Source organism: Heterocephalus glaber, unplaced genomic scaffold (assembly GCF_053883595.1).
Source record: "Heterocephalus glaber isolate CG9 unplaced genomic scaffold, H.glaber_assembly_v1.0 deba00001561, whole genome shotgun sequence".
Taxonomy (NCBI): domain Eukaryota; kingdom Metazoa; phylum Chordata; class Mammalia; order Rodentia; family Bathyergidae; genus Heterocephalus; species Heterocephalus glaber.
Genome location: NW_028258349.1, coordinates 7,260,479 through 7,283,061, shown reverse-complemented (window position 1 = coordinate 7,283,061; position 22,583 = coordinate 7,260,479). Strand labels below are relative to the sequence as shown.

The 22,583-nt window shown below is 44.3% G+C and overlaps 1 long non-coding RNA gene across 1 annotated transcript; it reads left to right on the top strand.

Moving 5' to 3' along the window:
• The first annotated feature begins 15,204 nt into the window (after nucleotides 1–15,204).
• On the top strand, nucleotides 15,205–22,049 carry LOC110344760 (uncharacterized). The gene is made up of 3 exons (XR_002387553.2): nucleotides 15,205–15,375; nucleotides 20,206–20,287; nucleotides 21,018–22,049. It is a non-coding gene; the product is annotated as an uncharacterized LOC110344760 (long non-coding RNA).
• The last annotated feature ends 534 nt before the right edge of the window (nucleotides 22,050–22,583 follow it).

The following is a 22,583-nucleotide window of genomic DNA, read 5'->3' as shown; positions in this document are numbered from 1 at the left end:
CTGTATCCATGTATCTAGAAGTTTCAGCTGTGTGCATATAGGGTGGTGGAGAACTTCCATGGAGTCTCAACCAATCATTATGGAAAATGCCGTCTTTAAAATTTAGGGGTTTTTTTCTCTTCCTTTTCAGCACTGAAGATGGAGCCCAGGACCTTCACACTGAGCTACGTCCTTGGCCCTTTTTTATTTTTTATTTTGAAACAGGATCTCCCCAAATCACTAAATTGCCCAGAATGGGCTTGCACTTGCAATCCTCTTGCCTCAGCCCCCCAAAGTCGTGGGATTAATAGACATGCACCACCACGCCTGTCTACATTTTTGATTCTCAGTAGAGAAAAATCATGATTTCATTTCTCTTTGAAATAAACAAGAATAAAACATTGCAGATAAAACTAAAGTGTCCTCCAACCGCAACCTCTAGTGCTTTGAACACTCTGCCTAAGCCCTACACCAAGCGTGTCTTTCTGAAGCTCCCAAGCTTTTGAATCAGGTTTCCCCTCTTCCTTAATTGTCCTATCCACAGATGGCTCCTGTGGCCTTGAGAATTTTTTCCTTCACCAGCCCAGGGTTCCCTCTTCCCCTGGCTTTGACAAGGTTACAGGCTCTGCCACTCAGGCCTGTCTCTGTTCCCAGGAATCTTAAATATGGCTGATTTCTCCCAAGCCTCCTGGTTTGCCAGGCTACTGACATATAAAGAAAAGGAGATACAGGTGCAGATGAAGGAAAATTGGCCAGGGATTGATAATAATTGACACTGGACATGGGAAGGGAAGTGTACTATTCCATCTGCTAGAACAAAGGTTTATATTTCCATCATGACAAAGTAGGGGGGAAGGAATCAGTAGGGTGCATGAGATAGGTATGACCTTGTGTCATGTAGCACGGATGATACGATGAATGTAGAGTAAGGGCTGTGGACACCCACAAAAATGTAAAATGTTTTTAAAAAGCAAATCAGGAAGCTGAGCATGGTGGCTCATGCCTGTAATTTCAGCACTCTGGAAGACTGAGATAACAGAATCATAAGCTCAAACCTAGCCTGGACAATTTAGCAAGCTAGGGAGATCCTGTCTCAAATAAAAAATAATTTTTAAAAAAGGACTGAGGGGGCTGGGGATTTAGCTCAGTGGTGCTGCTGCCTGCCTTGAAAGCATAAGGTCCTGAGTTTGATCCCCGGTACCAAAAAAAAGGACTGGGAATATAACTCAATGTGAAGTCCCGGGTTCAATTCCAAATGCAAAAAAAAAAAAAAAAAAAGCAGCTGGACATAGTGGTGCACACCTCTAATCCCAGGACTCGGGAGGCGGGAGGATTGCCATGGGTTCGAGACCAACCTGAACTACATAGTGAGACCCTGTCTCAAAAAATAAAAAATAATTTTTCTAAAAAGGCAAAGCAAAAAGAATTAAGATGAATTACATACACGTACCAACTCCCCACGGTGAATGTAATCATTACACGCTGCAAACATGTAGTGATAAAAATAAAAATTTTACCATAATTAAAAAAGATAAAAAAGCAAATCGGGAACATCCCAAAATAACAATTCTAGGCTGTTGCATGTACCATACCATAACTAGATGTAAGAAGAAAGCTTAACTTCCCTGGAACTCCACAGCCTGGGCCTCCTTCCCGGGTGATTACCAGGAAGTCGAATCATTTGTAGGGCAACTGCTCAGCGCCAAGGTCAGGATTTAATGGGCTCTGTGGCTTAACTGCTACAACTGATACATCAGTCTTCCTCCTGAGAAACGTACTATTATTTTTTCATTACTTACAGTGATTATTTTATTGATAATAATCATACCAGTTTTTTTAATCTCAGGTACAGAAACATGGCGCTGCTTCCTAGGGGGAGCGAAATTAACCTGATGAATTATACTTCCTTGCACAGATCTATAAGTGATGACCTCATATTTTTCTAATTTGTCTTTCTCTTTTTGTTTCACTCTCCCCTCAATGATACAAGTGGCCAAACAGTATCACTCATTATTTACATGCAAACCAGGACTGCAGGGTTATAGTCATCTATCCTCTGGAGGAAATGAGGTCGATGTTGGCTTTTGCCAGCTGCATATATTATTGACCTGGTGGTCCTCCCAGCCCTATGGGCCTCCCTGTCTGCCCTCCCTAGGAACGTACCCAGGCACTGTGGCGACTTACACAGTAGATCATCATAATGTAAAAGAACCTGGCTTTCCCTCCATCCCTCTGAACTACACTGAGCCTTTGCTGAGCACCGAGAGCCCAGCTCCAGCAGGCAAACAAGGCCTCACGGAACACAGCAACAGCCATAAAAGGCAAAGGCAGAGAAAAAAGAAGCCCATTTTACTGAGCACAAAATCAAGCCTCTAAAATTTGATTAACCAGTCAACCTGGAGGAGAATGACCTGGCTCCTCCCCTCAGCCATTTTTAGGGTCTGCACAATTCTTTTCTCCTTTTTCAAATGTTCAGGTAGTACAGGAGATGCACTCTGTGGTACTCCTTCATTATGGTTTTCTTCTTTTTCCAGAGAAAATCTTTTCTTTCTTTCTTTTCTTTTTTTTAATTACAGGGAAAGTAATGATCATAATCGACGAATCAGAGGGCCGGGGATGTAGCTCAGTGGTGTCATGCCTGCCTCACAAGTGCAAGGTCCTGAGTTTGATCCCAGGTACTGAGAAAAGAAAAGAAAAGAAAAAAGAATCAGAGTGGGTCAGTAATCTAGCACTGCGAGGAGGATGAAGGAGGAGGATCATGAGTTCAAGCCCAGCCTCGGCCACTTACAGAGACTGTCTCAAAAGGATGTTAGAGGGGTGCTGGGATGTAGCTCAGTGCAAAGTGGTTCAATCCCTGGAAACATCCCCCAAAAGAAAGTAGAAAATACAAGCAGAAAAAAAAATTAAAGAAATCAAAAATCGCACCCTCTCAAGGAAAAGACCCTGTAATCCTCTCTATGTATGTACATCCTTCAATAGCCCTTTCTGCCATTCATTTATTTATGTAATGACAGTATTTTGAGCTACTAATATTGTGCCAGGTGCTTTGCAGGTGTTAGATATACAAAGTCATCAAAATATGATTCATCCCCTAAAAGAGATCAACCAAGTAGAAATAAAGAACATAACTAACAATTTTACCCAGTTTTTCTATATATGCAGTATGTATTCTTTACCCAAAAAGTGAAATTATACCATAAGTGCTATTAACCTAATTTTTGGCCTAAATGTATCAGCAAAAAAATGTTCCTATTAAGAGATTCACTTCAGAACAACAAAAAGAAACTCTAGAACTGAATCTAACAAGAATTGTGCAAAACCTACAGGAAGAAAACCAAGTAATTTTTACCAGCTATCACTAAAATAAGAACTTCTAAAAATCAAGATATGAATCATCTGCAATGACTCAGTGCTGTCAAACTATGATCCTCTACAAATTAATCTATATATTTGATGCCATCCTAGCAAAATCCACATAGAATTTGTTACGAATTTGTTAATATTCTCAAGTTCATTTGGAAGAGTAAATGCCAAGAATAAAAAATTTGTATAGAGAGCAACTGGGAGTAGTTTGCCTGAAGATACCAAAATGTAGTTTAAGACATCAGCAGTCAAACAACATAGTATTGACACAATGCTATGAAAGATCAGTGGAATAGAACAAAAATTCTAGAAACAGCCCTTAATTAAAATCTAGTTAAAGGATTGCATCTCAAATTAAAAGGAAGTAATGGAGTATTTGATAAACACTGTTGGAATAATTACCTATTGTTTTGGGAAAGACTCTTATTCTTAACTCAAAATAATAACCCAAATAGGGTCTAGGGTACTGAGTGGCAGAGCACTTGTGCATGAGATCCTGCGTTCATTCCCCAGCACTGCAAAAAAACAAAACAAAAATAAATGTTGGATGATACATAGACCCAGAACAATAAAAAGTATTATAAACACAATAGCAGAAAATAGGATCAATTTGTAATAGCTTTTGAATGGGAAAAATATTCTTAGGCAAATATAAAAAATAAAGAAAAAATATTAACAGATTTACTCATGTAAATACATTAACCTTCTCTCCAGTAAAGGATACTGCAAAGTTTAAAAACCAACCTCAGAAGGTCCAGGGATGTAGCTCAGTGGCACAGCGCCTGCCTGGCAAGTGTGAGGTTCTGAGTTCAATCCCCGGTACCAAAAAGAAAAAGAAAAAAGAAACCTCAGAAGTAAAGAAAATATTTGCAATTGTTTTAAGGGAATAAAAGATTAATAACCAGATTACATAAGAATCTCCTACATGTAATCATGAAAAGACAAAACACTTATTATAAAAGGGAATGAAACGGAGTAATTGAGAGAAGAAAAGTAAAATGGCTAAAGAGTATATGGAAAATTATTCAATCTCTCTGACACTCAGATATATGCAAGTTTAGATACTATATTTCATCTATTAGATTGATGGCAATTAAATATTTTAACATTCAGTGTTGGAAAACATGAGGAAACATAGATGCTTATGAATTGCTGATAAGAATGTGAATCAGCACAGCTTGGGTAGGCATAATTTAAGAATCTGTTTTAAAATTTCAAATGTGAAAGCTCTTTGACTGCAAATCTTCTAAAAATAGATTTTATAAAAATGGTTTTTAAAAATGAGCCAAGCTTTCCTTGAAATAGTTCTCTTTGCTAAGTCTCCATCTGTTAAAACTGATTAAATAAAGTGTAGTACCTGCCAGGCACATGCCTTGCAGTTGGGAGGCTGAGGCAGAAGAATCTCAAGTTCAAGCCCATCCTGGACAATTTAGGGGCTCAGTGAGACCACATCTAATCAATAAATAAACAAACATTAGATAAGCAAGATGAAATGGAAGACCTGGATTGACAGTTTGAAACATTCCAACAAAGAAAACTCCAGGCCCAAATGGATTCCCTGGTGAATCCTATTATACTTTAAGGAAGAGAGAGAGAGAGCACAATTTTACAGAGACCTCTTCACAAAATAGATGAAAAAGGAATATGCCCCAACTTAAAAATTAGTCAATGTAATTTGCCGTGTTAACAGAATAAAGCAGAAAGATCCAATGATTAGGTCAATAAATGTAGAAAAGGATTTGACAAATTATAATTGTATATTCAGGAGAAAAAAAAAAAAAAATTTAGCAAACTGGGAATACAGAGGAACTTACTCAACCTGAACAAAGGTACCTTCGAAAAACTTACACTTAAAATCATTCTTGCCGGATGTGGTTGTGCATGCCTGTAATCCCAGCACTTGGGAGGCTGAGGCAGGAGGATTACCATGAGTTCAAGGCCAGCCTGGGCTACATAGTGAGTTCAAGGCCAGCGTGTTTTACAGACTGTCTCCAATGATAAATAAATATTAAAATCAAATCAAATCATTCTTAATGGAGAAATAAGCGAAGACTTTCCCTAAGATTGAGTACAAGGTAAGAAGTCTTGTTCCTAACGCTTTTATTCAGTATTGTCCTGGAAGTTCTAGCCTTTGCAACAAGATAATACATATATCTGATATGATAAAGTAAAATAAAATAAAAATAGAATAGATAAGTACTGGAAAGAAGGAGTCTGAAATTATATGATTGTTTACATTAAAATTTAATCTACAAAACAATTGCTAGGACTAATAAAGGAATTTAACAAAGTTACAAGATACAAGGATAATATATCAAATCAATTATATTTTTAGATACTAGCAGCAAACAATTAGAAAATAAATTTTAAAAAAATATTTGAAGTGGTATTGACAAAACAAAATATTTTGGAATAAATTTAACCAAAGACACACAAATCCTCTCTAATGAAGGTTATAAAACATTGCTGAAAGTAGATCTAAATAAATGGAGAAAATAAAATATTTATAGATTAGAAGTTTCAGTATTATTGAAGTATTAATTTTCCCCAAATTTATTTATAAATTGAAAAGTAATCCCAGTAAAAAAATCCCAGTAGAATTTTTAAAAAGTAATTGACAAGCTGAATTCTAAAGCATATATGTAAATACAGATGACCTACAATAGTTAAAGCAGTTTTTTTAAAAAAGGAAATAATATTAGAAGCTTTACACAACAAGATACACAAGAATCTGTAGTCAATGGGATAGGGAGGTATTGTCAAAAGAATGAAAACAGAATAAAATAGAGTCTAGAAATAGACCCTAGACAAAGATGGCAAGGCAATTCAATAGAGGAAAGGAAAGTGTTTTCAACAAATGAAACAACTAGACACCACACCTGCCTGGCAAGCGCAAGGTCCTGAGCTCAATTCCTGGAACCAGGGGAAAAAAATGGAACAACTAGATATCCAAAGCAGAAAAAGAATGTTGACTCTTTTTTTTCTTTTTGTGGTACTGGGGATTGAACTCAGGACCTTGTGCTTGTGAGGCAGGCGCCAGAACCACTGAGCTAAATAACCAGCCCTAGAATGTTGCCTTTTAATTCGTATCATAATCAAATCAACTTGAAATGGATTATAGACCAAAATGTAAAGTGTAAAAATTCAAGAAGAAAAATCTTGATGACCTTAGGGAAAGCAAATGTTATGATAAAGAAAACATGAACTATAAAAGAAAAAAAATGATAACCTGGACTTAATCAAAATTAATAATTTTTGCTCTTAGTTACTCTAAGAAAATGAAAGGACAAAAAAAAAAGAAAATGAAAGGGCAAGTCATAGGCTAGGAGAAAATTCTACAGATAGATATATACATACATACATACATTCATACACACATACAGATAGAGATATTGGTCAAAGTACTTAAATCCAAAATATGTAAAGAATCCTTACAGATATAAGAAAATAACCCAATTTGTAAAATGAGCTAAAGATTTGAATTAGACAGTTCATAAAAGGATGACCAATAATCACATAAAAAGATGTTTAACATTATTAACCATTAGAGAAATGCAAATTAAAAGTATAATGAAATACAACTATGTACCCATTAGAATGGCTCAAATTAAAAAGACTGACAATACCAAGTGCTGACAAAGATATCAAACCAATGGAACTTTCATGTACTGCTGGTGGTGTATAAATGATATCACCACTTTGGAAGATTGTTTGACATTTTGTTTTTTGTAAAGTTGAATATACACCAACCATATAACCCAGCCATTCCTCTTCTAGATATTTACCCAAGAGAAATAAACACATCTATCTGGTGGTAGACAGAATGACCTACTAAGACAAGTGCACTATAATACTCAAATCCTACAGCTATAGAAAAAGAAGTTTGAAGAAGTAATTAAAGGAGATTATCTTGGACTATACAGATGGGTCAAATCTAGGCACTTGAGCCTTCAAAGCAGAGTATTTTCTCCACTGGAGGCAGAAGAGATGTTAAAAGAAAGAAGTCGGAGAGATTCCAAGCATAAAAAAATGTGACATACTTGTGATCCTCTGAGATGGAGGTGGCTTGTTCAAAAACCAAGGGCATTTTCTAAGAGGAAAGCCTGCCCTGGACTGAGAACAGCAAGGGAAGAAATTTTTGTCCTGCAAGGGAATGAAATGAACAAGGAAATGAATGAACCTAGATACGGAATCCGCCCTCAGCACTTCCGGATAAGAATCATGACCTTGATTTCAGCCTCAGGAGATGCTAAGTAAAGGTCCCAACTGATCCGCATGGTACCCACACTTCTGAGCTACAGAACTTTGAGGCAGTAAGTGATATTACTTTAAGACTAAATTGGTTGTAATTTGTTACAGCAGTTATAGAAAACTATTATATGCCCACATGAATACACTCACACATAAATCTTATTTTTTAACTGTGCTAGGGATTAAACTCAGGGCCTCATGCATGCTAGGAGAGCACTCTACCACTGAGCTGCACTCCAAGCTCCAAAATGTTCATTGTTTATTCACCAGTAGTCAAAAACTAGACACAAAACAAATGACAAAACAAGCAAACTGATAAAGAAAATAGGGTATATCCATGCAAGAGAAAACTATCTGGTAATACATGTAAACAGGCCATGTGGACAGATGTCAAAATAACGCTACTTGAATGAAAGATTCTAGCCAGTCAAGAATGCATAATTCCACTTGTATAAAATCTAGAAAATGCAAACTAATCTCCAGCAGATCTAAAAATTGGATCAATGGCTGCTATGGCCAGGGACAGGGAAGGAGGAACAGAGGGGGGTACTGCAGAGGGGCAGGAGAAAAATCTGTGGGGTGATGGAAATGTTTTGTTCCCCAACTGCACTGTGTTCAGGGGTGCTCATATCTCCCGAACTCATCAAGGTGTACACTTTAAGTGGATGCACTCTTTTGTATGGAAATTAAACCTCAATTAACTTGATTAAAAAAATAAAATTAAAAAGCATCAAGGGGTGCCTTTCAGGAGTTTCTAGAGGAAGGCATAAATTTTTTTGATAAAATGAGTTCACTCTGTGAAATTACATTAAATTTTCAGACTAATCCAAGAGGAATGATTTATCATTCTAATAATAAGTCTTAACTCAAGCACATAGTAGGGCTTTTCTATGCTCTTACATGCTCAAAGAAAGATGATTGTTTCTGGTGCTTAGGACTTGATGGAATTCACCCATCAAATAATCTGCTCTGGGTGCCAGGGGAAAGAAGGGGTGGATGGTGGCCAGGAGGGCTCTCGTGCTTCATTGCAAAGGTGGAGTTTGTCACCCATTCATCACCACTTTCTGAGTACTTGAGATGAGTGGTCTCCATTCAGGTTTTGATTATGCATCTTTTGGGGTGAAAACTTTACAAATGCCAGAGAATGCTTTTAGCAAATGCTACAGATGGCTAACCCCACTGTCTTTAGCTCATCCCTGAGTTCACCAATAGCGGCAGTGGACATTTTCTGTGCAAGCTGACAGCTTCCGGCCACCAGTTTTGCTCCTCTCTATTTTTAAGACCACTGCCTCTTTCTGGCTCCATGGAAGCTCACTCGGCCAACTGGAGGAAAGTCTGGACAGTTAACATCCCACAGGTAACTCGCAACCCAAATGAGACAGAAGCCTGGGGAAATACCTCTGCTTCCTCATCCCTCAATGGGACGATTTGGATGCAGCCTTCACCTCTCAGAGGGTCCTGCTCAGCGAATCACTAAATTGTCTTCTTCCTCCCACCATCCCTTCTTTGTGCTTCTTGAAATCACCTTGAAAATAGACCACCCACACCCAAGATCTTGTCTCAGGTCTGCTGTGAGGGGATCCCAGATAAAAACGTGCCGCAAATATCTGCATCCTGACAGCACTATTTCACCATGTTTCTAACAAAACATTCACAAACTAGGCATTTTAAGGATAAGATAGAGACAAAATGAACTCTGTAAAATAACTTACTAACAACACAACCCTTCTGCTGTTGCCCAAATATTAAGTATGATATTCTTAGTGAGTGGTAATGTGATTAAATGTGCTACATTACTTTTTAAAATCTTGATTAAACTCTTTGGGATGTAGCCATTTGGAAGCCTTTATCTTGGTGCTTGGTGTAAGGGTTTGATAACTAAACAGCCACTTTGGAAAGATAATGTTGACCCCAACGGAGAAGGGGCCTTACTACGTCATGGTACCCACTTTCCTATGAAGATGTGCCACTCATCAACCAGATAACTCTGTCTGCAAAGATCTCACTTCAAACCAGCCAGTGAATGTCAGTTGCATTTTTATGTTTCTGTTTTATTTTGGGTTTGTTTTTTTTTTTCAGTACCAGGGATCAAACTCGGGTCCTTGCACTTGCATTTTTATGTTTCAACGAATAAGAACCAAACTCACCAAAAGGCACATTCTGGTTCTGGGAGACTTAGTCTGGTTAAGCAGGGTTATATATTTGCCAAAAGTCATCAAACTCTATTTTAAAAATGGATGCTTGCTATTTTGATATGGTATTTGGTGCTGTTTAATGGGTAACAAATAAGCTTCAAGGTGTCCTCAGGGAAACGCGCAGGCATCGAAGCATCCAGAAAAATTTTGTCAGTCACCAAAATGGTTGTCTCCTGTCTTGAGTGAAGCAGAGTGTTCGCTTTGGGGTCAGGGAGGCCTTGCAAGGCAGGGATAAGGCTGCACTGCTGCAGTGTGTAGGGCACAAATAAATCATCCCTCCAGGTGTGTCTCTCATGACAGACTGTTTCCTTCTGGTGGTGTCAGCTTGGCTTGACCCTGGGAACTGCCACCCCTTGGCCTGCCTAGGCCTGTGGAGGGAGAGGGCAGATGCCCAGACTGCATTTAGAACAGGTGGAGGGCTGCCAAACGGGACACAGGAGGTGCTTGATGCAATCGTTGTGCACACCAGCTCGCCAGCCCCACCAATGGGTGTGCAGGAAGCAGTATCTGCTTTCCACCACCTTCTCCTCTTCATCTTTCTGGTAGGCAGAAGTGGGCCTTCCTTTGAGGTGCCCCAGGTCCCCATCAGCAAAGCCTGGGGAGATGGGCTGCTGCTCAGGCTTTGGAAGAAGCTCTGCTTGACGTAAGATAGCACTCTGACCTCAACGACGCAGGCTCTCACCATCTTCTTGACAAGAATGAAGACATAGTCTCAGCCCTGAGCCCTTGTGAAGAGACAGACTAGGTTCTCCTCATTGGCGTCTGATCCTAGAAGACTGAAGAGCAGATGTGCATTGTCGGAGCCTGGTGGGTTAGTTATCACCATGTCTGCTGCACAGATAGAGACCCTGAGACCAAGCTGTTTACCCAAACCCTGTGACAACCATGTCTCTTGTAGGAAGCCCACTCTTATGAGAGGGGAGCAAAATAATGAGATAAGATGGATTTAAAATTGCCTGAAAAGATGCATGGGACATCTAGTAGCCAAGGAGGTGGAAATTAAATCAACCATGAGGTACTATTTCACACTAATAAAATACAAAAAATATTATCTAATAGTACCAAGCATTGGAAAAGACATAAGAAACTAGAACTCTCACATGCCATGGTAAGAATGTAAATGTGGTAGAAAGTGCAAAGTTGAAAATGCCCCTGTCTTCTGGGTAGAGGCCATAGAGAATCACGCCTGTTTTCCAGGACACACTTAGGAGGTTGTTCACTACCTGGAATCACCTAAATGCTATCACTAGGCAATAGATAATTATAATGTCTACTACTTTCTTACTTCCTTTAAAAAACACCTTAAAAAGAAATGACCAAAAAAAGTTAACTGGAATTTATGATTTTATCATCATTTTATTTTCATTGTCTGAATTTTCAAGTGATTAAAAAATACATGTAGTGTGCTCTAACAAAGTTCAGCTTAGGCTGGTGTGGAAATGCATCAGTGGCCCAGGGACCGTGGCCATACACCGACCCAAGCCTAAATCTCAACTGGAGCCTGGCTTGGAAACCCAAAGATGGAGTCTTGTAGAACCTCAGAAAATGCCTCAAAGTATGAATTGTCCTACAGACCCATCCTGGCAGTGCCCGGAGCTAAAGGGATAGGCCCACTCCTTGCCTGCACTTGTGGGCTGGTGATCTGAGAGGAGACCCAGATCGCAGACACGTACTAAGGTCAGGGCATTCATTACCCTCTTCCTGCTGAGTAGACGAGGATGGCTAAACACCAGATCCATCTCCATGTCCTATGGGAGGGGGGCCCTGGCACCAATACTCGGAGGTTTTCAGCTTTGCTGAAGTCTTATCCTCAACTCCACATCTGCAGTGTCAGCCTTTATCTCTGCTGTTGCATCTACCAAAATAGAGAGACAGCCTGTGTGACTAGATTTTCCCTCTACACTCCAAGCTAAGTGAAATAAGCCAGGCACAGAAAGACAAGTGCCATAGCCACTCACTCACATGTGGAGCCTAAAAAAGTTGATTTCATAGAATAGAACAGTATTTACCTGAGGCCAAGGGGGGAGGGAGGAGAGGGCGCTGGGGAGAGGGAGATGATGGATAGGTATGTTACAATTGGATGGGAAAAATAAGTCCTGATGTTATATGCTATGGTTAACAGAAATCTAGTACATATTTCAAAATAGCTAGAAGAAAGGGTATTTAAAATTATTTATTTTTAATTGAAAAAAATATTCTAAAGACAGAATCTTGCTGTTGCCCAACCTGGCCCTGCATTGCTGGGCTCAAGGGATCCTCCTGCCTCTGTCTCCCAAGTAGATGGGACTACAGGCAAGTGCCAGCAAAAAGAAGATCTTCAGTGTTCTCACCGCAAAAAACAAACAAACAATCAAAACTAGGGTGAACGTTTAAGGAGATGTTTATGCTAATTAACCTGATTTAATTATTATGCAATGTATGCATCTATCCAAACATCGTATACCCCCATACATATGTACAATTATTACTTGTCAATCAAAAATTTTTACAAGAGGGACAGGGCGGGCGGAACTTAGTGGTAGAGTGCTTGCTTAATATGCGTGAGACCCTGAGTGTGATCCCCAGCAGTGCAAATAACAAACAAGCAGGACAGTGGATTCGCCCCTATATGAGGCAGGAGACATATGCTATGTGGGAAGGAGCAATACCCGGTCTGCTTCACTGTGTGCTCCCCAGTCTTGAGGAGAAGAGACACCACCGGGCACTGGGACATAGTCCATAGTCACACCTGTAAATGTTTAAGTGATGAGTGGGTCAGTGAGTGGATGACACAGAGTCCCCTACTTCCTCTAGTGCCCCACGTGAGATGTGTGGCCAGAGCGGGGCCCAGAGCTGCCAGCCTTCTGTGTCCAGGAGCTGAGGCTCCTCATGCGGTTGGAAAGAGCAGCGGGGGCTCCAGACTGGACCCCAGCACAGGACAAGGGCCAGTAAAGTGAGTTGTGAGTCCTGACAACTTCCCTGATTGAAGATCATACTGGGAGTTAACTCGAGAGGAAACTGCCAGCTATGGTTGTGTGGGTGCTGTTGTCTGGGTCCGCAAGAAGGCACTGGCTTGAAAGGGAGCAGGAAGGTGTTCTCTGCTGGAGGTGGGAATCCAGATCAGGATTCCAGGCTCCAGGCCTGGAATCTTCCACCAAGACTCGGTCAGGCCCGCTCTTCTGCAGCCTCAGCCTTCGGAGGAGGAGGAGGTCAGCAGGCCCCAGCTCCCCACCTTGTTCTCTGTGCTTGGCCCTGGAAGCTGGGCGTGAAGGCAGAAGACACCATGGACAGACAGCAAATCCCCAGACCCAGCACACTTCATCCACCAATCCGCCAGCTTCTCTGAGGCCTGGAGAGCCAGGCCTGCCTTTCCAAAGGGCCTTGGAAAAGTCAGAAAACAAAAGACTGAAAAAAAAAAAATCTCTGTTTTCGAGAATGAAATACAGGGTCATGAATATGGTAAGTCATCTTATTAAAATTTGCTGATTGATTGATTATAAACTCGCTAATCTCCTGGATTAGAATTTACCTGAGTAGTCGGTGAAAACTTGTGAATTCCAGTCAAATATTACAGGACACTGCCTAACTTGGGTACTTTAAAGTGACTCATCCAATAATTTTGACTTTAAATTCTACATGAATATTTCATAAATACCCCATACATTTAATATTTTAACAATTTTACATCATATCTACAGTACTTTAGTACCTGACTTGTATATTTATGTGACTATTGTTAGAAGTGACTAATTGGGTTTGATTAGCTCCATCATTAATATTCTGTCCATAATTTAACATGCTTCAATAAAATACCCTAAAGCAGTGTAATGATTAGATTTCAGGAATATGTGTTTTGCAATTAAGTTCCTCTTGATTTTGATATGCAGATGAAGAAATGGTGGTCTCATTTAAAAAAAAAACTGCCCTTATTAACTCAGCAGTATACTCTGAAGATTAGGTAAGAAATCCAAGATTTTCTCTTTGTATATGCTAGTTAAAATGTATTTCAATCAAGCCTATGTGGGCAAATCAGATTTGATTAGTTTAAGTTCACAGTCATTCTATCTAAATGAATAATGTGTCACCTAACATTGCAAAAATTTGATTAATAGTTTATCAGTTAATTAAAAATGAGGTTTAATTTTTCTTTTTTAGGAAACTGCAAGGTAGATATTCCTTGTGTTCATCATAAATGCAAATTATTTCAGCTTGAATCTATTGTTCCTTTTTTGCTTCTTAGCCAACTGGCAAGAAAATAAAGCTCTTCGAAAGCTCTCTGGGAGGGAGGAGAAGGGAAACTTTCCTTGCTCCCTCCAGTGCTGTCACTTGCACTTGCCTTAGCTGCTGATTGTTCTAGGTGGAGCTGGTTCCCTGGGCCTTGGCTTATCTCACCTCCTGGCCTCCCCTTCCCGCCCATTCCGGGTGCTCCCTGCAGTCTTTGACCTTAGGAATTTTCCAAGTGACAACTTTTGTTACCTTGTTCAGTTTGTCTGTGGGGCAGCAGCCAGGGAACCCAAAGAGCCCCTTTCCCTCAGAAACCGAGGCCTGACTTGACAACAGTCCTCTCCCACCCTACAGGGGGCAGGGTCCCCACATCCAGTAACTGAAACAGGGAACCTGCTTTAAGGACGGTGGGTCTGCCACTGATGGGCTCCTGAGCAACGAGCTCCTTCAGGGCACTGCTGGGAGTGTCACTGTGAGGCTGGGGAGGGAAGAAGCCAGCCCAGTGTAGCATGCAGGGGTGAGCAGGCACAGCTACTGGCAGCTCCAGCCTCGGGGACTGTGCAGGATAAAGCAGACCGGGCCTTGGTCATCCTGAGGCTAAGACAGGAGGGCTGTTTGTCCACCAGATTCTGTCCATCACTGACTGAGGGGTGTTCCCCATGGGCACCATCCCGTACACAAGCACAGCAGACTTCTGCAGCCAGAGCCTGTCCCCAGGCGGAGCAGGTTTTTGCTGGGTTCCACCCAAGGGAGTGGTAAGAACAAAGGAACTTGGGTAGGACATCTTCAGAACCTTCTACAGGGTCCCGTGCTAATGTGGCCAGTTCTTCTCCCTCTCCTGCATTCATCCTTAGCTTTAGGAGGAACCTGCTGCCATTTGATGCACACACCTGTAATCCAAGTACTCTGGGAGGCTGAGGCAGGAGGATTAAAAGTTCCAGGCAGCTTAAGCAATTTAGAGATTTAGTGAGACCCTGTCTCAAAATGTAGAAAGGGGCTGGAGGTATAGCTCAGTGTGAAGGCCCTAGGCTCAATCCCCAGTGACACACATTCAAAAAAAAAAAAGGAATGTAAGAAAGCAAGGAAGGAAAACAGGAAGGCATCAACAACAAAGGCTTAAATGGGAGCCATCCTGACAACAGGCACTGCAGCTGTTGCTGTCAACTTGCATTCTAGAAGCAGGAGACAATGCAGATGTGCCAGGTGTGAAAAGTGCTGTGAGGGGGGGAGGGTACTTCAGTCTGGGTGGTCACGGAGGGCTTCTCAGAGGAGGTAACCTTGAGCTGAACAGATGTGAACTATCCTGCCATGGAGAGGCCTGGGAGAAGAACATTCCAGGGGCGACACAGAGCGACTAGCAGAACTTCCAGACAGGAACAGTTTGGTGAGTGACGGTGAGAGAAAGTCTCCATAGTCAGAGTGCAGGGAGCGAGGGGACCAAGCAGAGGTGACTTAGGAAGCAAGGACAGGACCAGCTGGCTGCTGGAGGGGTCTCTACCCCACGGGGCTCTCAACAGACCCGAAGCAGAAGTACCCTGAGATCCCTGGGGCAGGACCTGCGATCTTAGGGTTCACAGCTCCATACAGCAAATCTCACGTGAGCTTTTTGGAGAAACACCAGGTGGGACCAAAGGACTTCTGGGAACTGCAGAGCAATTCCAGGTCCCTAGCAGTGAAGGGACAGAACTGAGGAGCTGCAGGGGTTCCCTGGGGCTCAGCTTTCTCTCTCTCTCTCCCCCTCCCTCCCTCCCTCCCTCTCATAGAATCTTCCTGATCCTATCCAAGAGAATGGAGCCCTGTATTCCAGCCAGGACTGGACTGCGGTTGTGCTTGGTTGGAGCTTGCTGGGTTTGCAGCTCCATCTTGCTCAACTTGGCCTCACTGTTGTCTGTAGAGCTCTGGTGTGGGTCCCGCTCTCCTGCCATGCACGATCTGGGCATTGGCACCCTGCTTGGGACCTGGGCCTGGGCTCAGGCTGCAGTCAGTACAGAGGTCAAATGTGTATCCAGTGCCTGGGACACCGGCGGAGCATGAGAGGACACAGAGGTCCATGGCGAGCCCCTCAGTCCAGGCCACTCCGTCCTCACGCACCTCTGATGCAAACGTTGTCACTGTGTCCAGCCGGTGTTTCCAGGAGTGTCCAGGTTGAACCATGATACCAGAAGTGGCTCAGGCTTCTCATAGCCCTGCAGCGGCCAAACTTGCAGAGCAGGTCTAGAGGAAGACTCTTCAGGTGAAGAGGACCCTGACTGGCCGGGTCACCTTGACGGGGACTGTGCCCTAGGCCACTGAGGCAAACCTTCTAGGGCTTTCAATGATATGAACAGCACTCGAGCTATAGGTTCGCCACCACTGCCCTAGGCTAACATTATTGACCATAGGCACTGCCCATGGACACAGACTGACCAACTCCTATGTGGGGTTTTGGGGGTTTTTTTTTGGTACCAGGTTGGAACTTGGGACCTTGCACTTGTGAGGCAGGTGGCAGAACAACTGAGCTAAATCCCCAGCCCTCCTATGTGCTTTTTTAATTCTCACAAGGAATATCCAACAAAGTCAAAGGGTCAGGAATTTTTTTTTTTTCTTGGTACTGGGGATTGAATCAGAATCTTCACACAGCAACATTCCCAGCCCTTTTTAGGCAGGGTCTTGATAAGTTGCTAAATTGCCCAGGCTGGGCTCAAACTTGTGATCCTCCTGCCTCAGCCTCCCAGAGAGCTGGGATCGCAGGTATACACCACCACACCCAGCTGGAGATCTTCTTATATCCTCATTTTACAGATGAGGCATGGAGATGTTACCTAACCCCATTGAGGGCACACACCCAACAGTGAGAAGAGGAAAGTCAAATGCAGGCGGCAGCTGCAGGGTTCACTAGCTTCCTTGCTGCTGCACCTTGGTGCTGAGGTACAACATGCCCTCACCTCAGCATTTATCCAGCCTGCCTTGGAGATTTACTCCTGGCAAGCAGAGAAGAGGCTACTGCTCCCATTCTACTGATAAAACCGAGGTAAAGAGACTTCCCAGTCTCTTTACCAGTCATAGGGCCAGGCCTGCAAGGAGGCGCCGGATCCCAGCCCTGGTTCCCTGCAGTCTGCCTCCCATTCCTGTGGCCCTGTGCACACCACTTTTCCAGCATAGCTCGGGCCCATACATATTCAAGGGACTCCCCTGCTACTGGGAAGATGAGAGGCGGCAAATTGTCAGTTTTGTTTTTTGTGGGAAAAAAAAAGGAAAGGAAAGAAAGAAAAGTTCTCCAGAACTCACCAGGAACAAACTCCCAAGACAGCATCTCTCAGGCAGGTTCGGGAAGAGTTCTGAGCATTTCGAAAACTCAGGGTTGGTGGGGCCTGGAGGTATGTGAATGTCTGTGAAGCTATGGTTTTCAGAGCAAGGTTTCCCATATATAAGCAGGACCATAAAGTGAATTCGGACTATTTCTGCTTCCAGAGGAACCACTGTATCTGAAAAGATAGCAGACTGCACCGGCTTTTCTCTGGGGAACGGGGTGTCAGAATGACCCGATTAAAAGTGGAGGGACCCCCTAGCTCCGGCTTTGGCTGAGCTCAGACCTGCTGGGCACGGCTAATGAAGCCCTGATGGTGCATCTTGAATTCCAAGTGCCAGCCCCACACTCGAAGGCTGAATCTCCAGGTGAAAGGAGCGGAGTTGCGCCTATGAATTGCTAACTCCCCATCTACCGGAGGCACAGGGGGGAGAGGGAGGGTGGGGAGCCCCCTGCCAGCTCAGGCTCCACCAGAGCTGGGCTAAGAGGAGCTGTTTTCGGAGGAGCCGCACTCCCAGACGAGGGCCATGTGTGAGCATCTGAGGACACGATTAGCCCTGCATCTGTGGCCTCCCTCTTTAGGCTGGCTGCTCCCCAAGACGGAGCCAGGCCCCTTCTCCCTGCCAGCAGGGCAAATGCTGCTGTAGGAGGAGTGGCAGAGGATTTGGGGAACTTAACGAAGTGGTTTGCTGTTACTGTAGATGCTGCTTGGCCTCTTATTAGTTTTCACACATCATCCAACAGACACTCATTTGAGCATCACAGGTTCCCGAGCTCGGGGCTAGGGGAGCAGAGAGCCCATGAACAGCCAACACAGACACAGGCCTGCTCTCCTCGAGGCGAGGAGCTCCCGAGGAGGCAGGTTTGGGGCAGCCATGCGGACGATTTAGCAGTGTTCTCCGGTATTGGCCCAAGTGTTGCCACATCCTTCAACCCTCCTGGTGCACCTACGGTGCCCATCTCTCAGGTACAGAAGTGAGCGTGGAGAGCTTAAGGGACTTAGCCATGCTGCTCAATAGTAAGTGATAAGTAAGGCCAGGGTTGGAACCCGTAGCTAATGTCCTCTATCACTCCTCTAAAGCCACAAGTTCCAGGACCCAAAGACCAGAGGCCAGTTGTGAATAACACAGGGACAATGGATGTGCACTGTCAGGATGAAAATGTCACTCCCTCGTTGGATGGAGTCGTGCTGGGTTGGCGCCAAATAGTCCTTTTGGGTACTGTGCCCATCCCCCATCCTGTGACACTGTACAGCGCAAGCCATTTCCTATGGGTGACAATCAACATTTGTTTCTTGCCTGCCATGGAGCCCAGTCATGTGCCAAACGATGTGGAGTAATTGTCAGGCCAGGTAATGTTTGGACCCCTTCGGTCCCCCAGGCAGCCCCCGGGCAGACTCAAATCTACCACCCAGTCATCCCATGGATGTTTGTTGGGGCCTGTTGTGTGCCAAACTCAGCTACATGCTAGCATACTTAGTGGGAAAAATAGTCAAGGTTTCTGTCTTTGGAGAGCTGAGGAAGATGACAGTGATGATGATGATAGTGACCATGAAGAGACGGTGAATCCAATAAACAAACAAATACTTATCAATGATAACGATGATAATTGCTAGAAAGGAAAGAACAGGATTTCCCTATGAAAGAATAGCCCCAGAAACTAAACTTGGACCAGAAGTGTATTATTGGGGGTACCTCTATTCACAGGGTACACAATCAGGGTCTAATAGGTGTTCATAGTTTGATGATCATGTCTGAAAGTCTTGGAAGGAAAAGGAACAAAGCAAGAAAAGGAAAGGGAGCTCCAAGCAGAGGCAAGGGAGACTCAGACTGTAAAGAGAGCCTTGCATTCAATAGTCAAAAACTTTTCAAAATTTGAGGGATAAAAGCCCAGTGTGAAGATGAAAAGCATGGTCCCAAAACAAGTGGGCCAGCCCCTCTGTGATGAGCTACAGGTACACAGGGCTCTGGAGGCAGCAGGAAGTGCCAGAGGAAAGTACCATAGGCTCTCGTACCACACATAGATCATTTCTGCCAGTAAACCAGGGGATTAGGACATTAGAGATGAGGACCAGGCCAAATTAGTCCATCTATCTCTAGCAGAATGCCCTGGGCTGAAGTAACTGTGACCCTGACCAGCCTCTGAGAGCTGAGAACAAAGCAGGGTGCCCAGGGTGCCCAAACTCTGTCTCCTCTGGAGTAGTACTGGCATGATGGGGATGGGGTGAGTGGAGAGTCCAAAGCTCCCTTGGAGAGATACCTAGGGAAGCAGGGAATGGCAGTGCCCTTCTGAACATCTCAGGAGCCGTGGGCCCAGTGCCCCAAACAATGACATCAGGACTCAGATTGCCACAGAGGCTCCGCTGTCCTCAGAGTTGGTTTCTTTCTCAGACAAGTTCTCCCCAGTGGTGTCAAAGATGACCTTAGCTCCAGGACTGTGAGACTTCAAGGAAGTAGAGGTTCTCAGAAAATGCTTCCTGCCAAATTCTGGGTTTCCTTCTCAATGCTTTAGCCTATCACCATGAGCCAATCACGGTGGCCTGAGCATGGGGGCATCCTCTCATTGGTCTGTCCTGGTTAACACCCCCCACCCTAGCCCCCTCCAGGGCACAAGGTAACACCATACAAATCACAAGGTCTGCCAGTGAAGGGTGAATCCCCTAAAAAAATAAATAAAGCCGGGTGCTTTGAAAAAAAAGAAAGAACAAGACTGTCCACTATAGCTGGAATGAGAGACAGGTTAAGGGAGAAAAATAAAGCCACAATGGAAAAGAGAAGAGTTTCACAGTTCAAAGGTGGAGCCTCCCCTACAACAGATGTGGAAGGGGGTCTTAGAAGGGGTGACAGCGGGATGGCTTTAGAGACGGGACATTCTTGTGAACAGTAACCATCAGCCCATTTTCCACTCTGTCCTTTTGCTCTTCTCCAGGTGCCTTTTCCTTAATTACACCCAGAGAGCACAGGAAAGTGGATGCCTGCGATATTTATTTTCTGCTCTGAGCCCAACACAGGTAACTCACCGGGGGCATCTTTCTTAATGAAGGAAGGAAAATGTCAGAACAGCGATCAGCCACGATGCACCCGATGGACTTAAAAATAAGCAAAAATAACACGAACATTCATTTTGCATTAGCTGGCTGTACATATCATCCATGATTAGGAGAGCAGGCTTTTCTTGGTGCTATGGGGATATCTATTACCAGAGGTTGGCTCCCTTACAAGTGGACGTGAGACGATATTCATTCTGGGCACTGTTTCACTCCATGTAAAACCAGAGCTGGTGGTGGACACCTGAGAAGCCCACATCTGTGCCAGCAGAGGTGCTGAGCTCCTCCTGATATCTCAGGTCTGAACCCTCAACCTCCAAAGAGGCTCTGGACCTTTTGTGGGTGCTGAGGAAAGAGAAATGGTCAAAGTCCTTGCCACTTAATAATACCAACAAGCCTCTGTGAGCTTGTATTACACTTAGGCAACCCCGTGAGGTAGGAATGGTCAACCCTGTTTGATAGAAGAAATTGAGGCTCAGGACAGGCCACACAGCCGCCCTGTCTGCTCTGCTGGGAGCAGACAGACACTGAGCCCATCAGTGCTGACTGCATACCGGGGGGGGGGTGCTCCTGCTAAGCTGCACTGCATGCTGGCACAGGTATCCCCAAATTGTGTCTATGGCTGGACACACAGTAGGAGCCCTCAATAAGGGCTGCAGGCACCAGGGAACTAACTCCTCCTTGCTAATTCCAGGTCAAAGCAAGGAGAAGGAGGAGAGGGCCTGGATGAAGAAGTCCTTGAAGTAATGAAAAGAAAGTAATCCTGATTGGCTTCATCTAGAGCAGTTCAGAGGAGGAAGAGTGGAGAATCAAATGAAGCTGTCCCCAGGGCTCCGCTACTCCCCGCCTCCCCGTGGTAGCAGCGGAGAGTCCTTCGGGGCCCATTGCAACTGGATCCCTTGGGAGAGTGGATGACACACACACCCCACCTCATCTGCAGCACAGAGAAGTGGGGAAGGGCATAGCTAGAGGGGAACAGAAAGGTGTCCAGGAGATGGCAAGACAGTGGGAAAGAAAGGGACAGTGACAGCACAAGGAGAGACAGAAAGGCTGGGGAGGTGGGGAGGCTGTGAGAGGAGCAGCCCAGTCCCCTCTGCCCCTTCTCCACCTGCGCAGTGCACCTTCCCCATAGACACATCCTGTGTGGGCCTTCCCTCTGCCTTCTGCCTGAGCTGGACTCTGGGGGTCCTGGCAGGACCCTGGGTGGAGAGGAGAGGTGTGTAATGGGGTAGCTCCTCCTCCAGAGGTCACCATTCCTGTCCCATGCTCTTTAAGCCATCTTGAGCTCCACATTCAGGTAAGGATGCCTGGCCCGTCCCAGCAGCCCCAGAATGGGAACAGTCCTGCTGCTACTAGACCCGGAGTGATAGCCCTCCTTCTGGGGCCCCCCTTGGTAAAGAACTCCTTTATTCCTGCTGGATCCTGATGGTACAGGGATATCCCGGGCTTCTACCCTCAAAGAGGAAAAGAAGCCTTAGGTGCAGAAGAGAGGGCCTTGCAGCTGATGTGAGAAGCAGTCCCCTCCTAAAAGGTCAAATGGCATCCTTAGCAACAGAGCACGACCTCTCTTGGAAGGCAGCAGCCAGCACAGCCTGCTCAGAAGGACCCAGCTCCTCCACGCACCTGAGCACCCACAACTGGCTGTTTGACGAGTGTGTCCCCCAGGCTAGCATGCAGCTGTCCCCAGAGGATGGCTCGAAGGATAAATAAATAAAGCCTCCACCGACTGTGCCCACCAGTGTCCAGGCTCCAGGGCCTATTCTTAGAATGTAGGACAACTTTCTCCCAGAATAGACAAGACAGCTAACTCAGGAGGGAGGCCTGGGAGAGATGAAGACGTAGAGTCTAGATATGAATTAGTTGTGAGTATATTATTTGAAGAAATGTTGAACAGCTAGGCAAATATTTGATACCTGTGAATGGAGCCAGCGTTTTCACAGGCAGAGTCGGCGGCTGCTAGAGACACCCCCTCCTCTTCCTGAAGGGTGTACCTGGCTGTCACAGCCAGTTCTGGAGGCCACCTCTTGCTGTGTGCGGAGAAGTAATTAAGGCCGTACACCTGCTGGAACTGAATGCAGCCACACACCCAGCCGTTTGGGGACAGTGCCCTGCTGCATGACTAAATCCAGATACCTTTGTATTTTATTTATTTTTCTTAAAGCTACTGTTATCTTATTAAAGGGATGAGGTATCTGGCTCAGTAGGGCCTCTTTTTGAAAAGTGCCAGAGAGACAGGTTTCTGATTTGGACCTTTAAGCCA